This window comes from Megachile rotundata, unplaced genomic scaffold (assembly GCF_050947335.1).
Source record: "Megachile rotundata isolate GNS110a unplaced genomic scaffold, iyMegRotu1 scaffold0032, whole genome shotgun sequence".
Lineage (NCBI taxonomy): Eukaryota > Metazoa > Arthropoda > Insecta > Hymenoptera > Megachilidae > Megachile > Megachile rotundata.
Window position 1 is genome coordinate 634255 of NW_027473329.1, and position 5150 is coordinate 639404.

Below are 5150 nucleotides of genomic sequence, written 5' to 3' on the forward strand. Positions count from 1 at the left end.
GTGTGATGGTGTGATTGTGTGATTGTGTGAATGTGTGATTGCGTGATTGCGTGATCGTGTGATTGTGTGATCGTGTGATCGTGTGATCGTGTGATTGTGTGATTGTGTGATTTTGTGATTGTGTGATTGTGTGATTGTGTGATTGTGTGAGGGTGTGATTGTGTGATTGAGTGATTGTGTGCTTGTGTGACTATGTGCTTGTGTGATTGTGTGATTAGGTGATTGTGTGATTGTGTGAATGTGTGATTGTGTGATTGTGTGATTGTGTGATTGTGTGATTGTGTAATTGTGATTGTGATTGTGTGATTGTGTGATTGTGTGATTGTGTGATTGTGTGATTGTGTGATTTTGTGATTGTGTGATTGTGTGATTGTGTGATTGTGTGATTGTGTGATTGTGGGATTGTGTGATTGTGTGATTGTGACTGTGTGATTGTGTGAGTGTGTGATTGTGTGATTGAGTGATTGAGTGGTTCTGTGGTTGTGTGATTGTGTGATTGTGTGATTGTGTGATTGTGTAATTGTGATTGTGCGATTGTGATTGTGTGATTGTGTGATTGTGTGATTGTGTAATTGTGAGATTGTGTGATTGTGTGCTTGTGTGATTGTATGATTGTGATTGTGTGATTGCGATTGTGTGATTGTGATTGTGTGATTGTGATTGTGTGATTGTGATTGTGTGATTGTGATTGTGTGATTGTGATTGTGTGATTGTGGTTGTGTGATTGTGATTGTGTGATTGTGATTGTGTGATTGTGATTGTGTGATTGTGATTGTGTGATTGTGACTGTGTGATTGTGTGATTGTGTGATTGTGTGATTGTGTGATTGTGTGATTGTCTGATTGTGTAATTGTGATTGTGCGATTGTGATTGTGTGATTGTGTGATTGTGTGGTTGTGTGATTGTGTGATTGTGTGATTGTGTGATTGAGTGATTGTGTGGTTGAGTGATTGTGTGATTGTGTGATTGTGTGATTGTGTGATTGTGTGATTGTGTGACTGTGTGATTGTGTGATTGTGTGATTGTGTGATTGTGTAATTGTGATTGTGCGATTGTGATTGTGTGATTGTGTGATTGTGTGATTGTGTGATTGTGTGATTGTGTGATTGTGTGATTGTGTGATTGTGTGATCGTGTGATTGTGTGATTGTGTGATTGTGTGATTGTGTGATTGTGTGATTGTGTGATTGTGTGATTGTGTGATTGTGATTGTGTGATTGTGATTCTGTGATTGTGATTGTGTGATTGTGATTGTGTGATTGTGATTGTGTGATTGTGCTTGTGTGATTGTGATTGTGTGATTGTGATTGTGTGATTGTGATTGTGTGATTGTGATTGTGTGATTGTGATTGTGTGATTGTGATTGTGTGATTGTGATTGTGTGATTGTGTGATTGTGTGATTGTGTGATTGTGTGATTGTGTGATTGTCTGATTGTGTAATTGTGATTGTGCGATTGTGATTGTGTGATTGTGTGATTGTGTGGTTGTGTGATTGTGTGATTGTGTGATTGTGTGATGGTGTGATTGTGTGATCGTGTGATTGTGTGATTGTGTGATTGTGTGATTGTGTGATTGTGTGATTGTGTGATTGTGATTGTGTGATTGTGATTCTGTGATAGTGATTGTGTGATTGTGATTGTGTGATTGTGATTGTGTGATTGTGCTTGTGTGATTGTGATTGTGTGATTGTGATTGTGTGATTGTGATTGTGTGATTGTGATTGTGTGATTGTGATTGTGTGATTGTGATTGTGTGATTGTGATTGTGTGATTGTGATTGTGTGATTGTGATTGTGTGATTGTGATTGTGTGATTGTGGTTGTGTGATTGTGATTGTGTGATTGTGATTCTGTGATTGTGATTGTGTGATTGTGATTGTGTGATTGTGATTGTGTGATTGTGCTTGTGTGATTGTGATTGTGTGATTGTGATTGTGTGATTGTGATTGTGTGATTGTGATTGTGTGATTGTGATTGTGTGATTGTGATTGTGTGATTGTGATTGTGTGATTGTGATTGTGTGATTGTGATTGTGTGATTGTGATTGTGTGATTGTGATTGTGTGATTGTGATTGTGTGATTGTGATTGTGTGATTGTGATTGTGTGATTGTGATTGTGTGATTGTGATTGTGTGATTGTGATTGTGTGATTGTGATTGTGTGATTGTGATTGTGTGATTGTGACTGTGTGATTGTGTGATTGTGTGATTGTGTGATTGTGTGATTGTGTGATTGCGTGATTGTGTGATTGAGTGATTGTGTGATTGTGTGATTGTGTGGTTGTGAGATTGTGTGATTGTGTGATTAGGTGATTGTGTGATTGTGTGATTGTGTGATTGCGTGATTGTGTGATTGCGTGACTGTGTGATTGTGTGATTGTGTGATTGTGTGATTGTGTGATTGTGTGATTGTGTGATTGTGTGATTGTGTGATTGTGTGATTGTCTGATTGTGTAATTGTGATTGTCCGATTGTGATTGTGTGATTGTGTGATTGTGTGGTTGTGTGATTGTGTGATTGTGTGATTGTGTGATTGAGTGATTGTGTGATTGAGTGATTGTGTGATTGTGTGATTGTGTGATTGTGTGATTGTGTGATTGTGTGACTGTGTGATTGTGTGATTGTGTGATTGTGTGATTGTGTAATTGTGATTGTGCGATTGTGATTGTGTGATTGTGTGATTGTGTGATTGTGTGATTGTGTGATTGTGTGATTGTGTGATTGTGTGATTGTGTGATCGTGTGATTGTGTGATTGTGTGATTGTGTGATTGTGTGATTGTGTGATTGTGTGATTGTCTGATTGTGTAATTGTGATTGTGCGATTGTGATTGTGTGATTGTGTGATTGTGTGGTTGTGTGATTGTGTGATTGTGTGATTGTGTGATTGTGTGATGGTGTGATTGTGTGATCGTGTGATTGTGTGATTGTGTGATTGTGTGATTGTGTGATTGTGTGATTGTGTGATTGTGATTGTGTGTTTGTGATTCTGTGATAGTGATTGTGTGATTGTGATTGTGTGATTGTGATTGTGTGATTGTGCTTGTGTGATTGTGATTGTGTGATTGTGATTGTGTGATTGTGATTGTGTGATTGTGATTGTGTGATTGTGATTGTGTGATTGTGATTGTGTGATTGTGATTGTGTGATTGTGATTGTGTGATTGTGATTGTGTGATTGTGATTGTGTGATTGTGATTGTGTGATTGTGATTGTGTGATTGTGATTGTGTGATTGTGATTGTGTGATTGTGATTGTGTGATTGTGATTGTGTGATTGTGATTGTGTGATTGTGGTTGTGTGATTGTGATTGTGTGATTGTGATTCTGTGATTGTGATTGTGTGATTGTGATTGTGTGATTGTGATTGTGTGATTGTGCTTGTGTGATTGTGATTGTGTGATTGTGATTGTGTGATTGTGATTGTGTGATTGTGATTGTGTGATTGTGATTGTGTGATTGTGATTGTGTGATTGTGATTGTGTGATTGTGATTGTGTGATTGTGATTGTGTGATTGTGATTGTGTGATTGTGATTGTGTGATTGTGATTGTGTGATTGTGATTGTGTGATTGTGATTGTGTGATTGTGATTGTGTGATTGTGATTGTGTGATTGTGATTGTGTGATTGTGATTGTGTGATTGTGATTGTGTGATTGTGATTGTGTGATTGTGATTGTGTGATTGTGATTGTGTGATTGTGATTGTGTGATTGTGATTGTGTGATTGTGATTGTGTGATTGTGATTGTGTGATTGTGACTGTGTGATTGTGTGATTGTGTGATTGTGTGATTGTGTGATTGTGTGATTGCGTGATTGTGTGATTGAGTGATTGTGTGATTGTGTGATTGTGTGGTTGTGAGATTGTGTGATTGTGTGATTAGGTGATTGTGTGATTGTGTGATTGTGTGATTGCGTGATTGTGTGATTGCGTGACTGTGTGATTGTGTGATTGTGTGATTGTGTGATTGTGTGATTGTGTGATTGTGTGATTGTGTGATTGTGTGATTGTGTGATTGTGTGATTGTCTGATTGTGTAATTGTGATTGTGCGATTGTGATTGTGTGATTGTGTGATTGTGTGGTTGTGTGATTGTGTGATTGTGTGATTGTGTGATTGAGTGATTGTGTGATTGAGTGATTGTGTGATTGTGTGATTGTGTGATTGTGTGATTGTGTGATTGTGTGACTGTGTGATTGTGTGATTGTGTGATTGTGTGATTGTGTAATTGTGATTGTGCGATTGTGATTGTGTGATTGTGTGATTGTGTGATTGTGTGATTGTGTGATTGTGTGATTGTGTGATTGTGTGATTGTGTGATCGTGTGATTGTGTGATTGTGTGATTGTGTGATTGTGTGATTGTGTGATTGTGTGATTGTGTGATTGTGTGATTGTGATTGTGTGATTGTGATTCTGTGATTGTGATTGTGTGATTGTGATTGTGTGATTGTGATTGTGTGATTGTGCTTGTGTGATTGTGATTGTGTGATTGTGATTGTGTGATTGTGATTGTGTGATTGTGATTGTGTGATTGTGATTGTGTGATTGTGATTGTGTGATTGTGATTGTGTGATTGTGTGATTGTGTGATTGTGTGATTGTGTGATTGTGTGATTGTGTGATTGTCTGATTGTGTAATTGTGATTGTGCGATTGTGATTGTGTGATTGTGTGATTGTGTGGTTGTGTGATTGTGTGATTGTGTGATTGTGTGATGGTGTGATTGTGTGATCGTGTGATTGTGTGATTGTGTGATTGTGTGATTGTGTGATTGTGTGATTGTGTGATTGTGTGATTGTGATTGTGTGATTGTGATTCTGTGATAGTGATTGTGTGATTGTGATTGTGTGATTGTGATTGTGTGATTGTGCTTGTGTGATTGTGATTGTGTGATTGTGATTGTGTGATTGTGATTGTGTGATTGTGATTGTGTGATTGTGATTGTGTGATTGTGATTGTGTGATTGTGATTGTGTGATTGTGATTGTGTGATTGTGTGATTGTGTGATTGTGTGATTGTGTGATTGTGTGATTGTGTGATTGTCTGATTGTGTAATTGTGATTGTGCGATTGTGATTGTGTGATTGTGTGATTGTGTGGTTGTGTGATTGTGTGATTGTGTGATTGTGTGATGGTGTGATTGTGTGATCGTGTGATTGT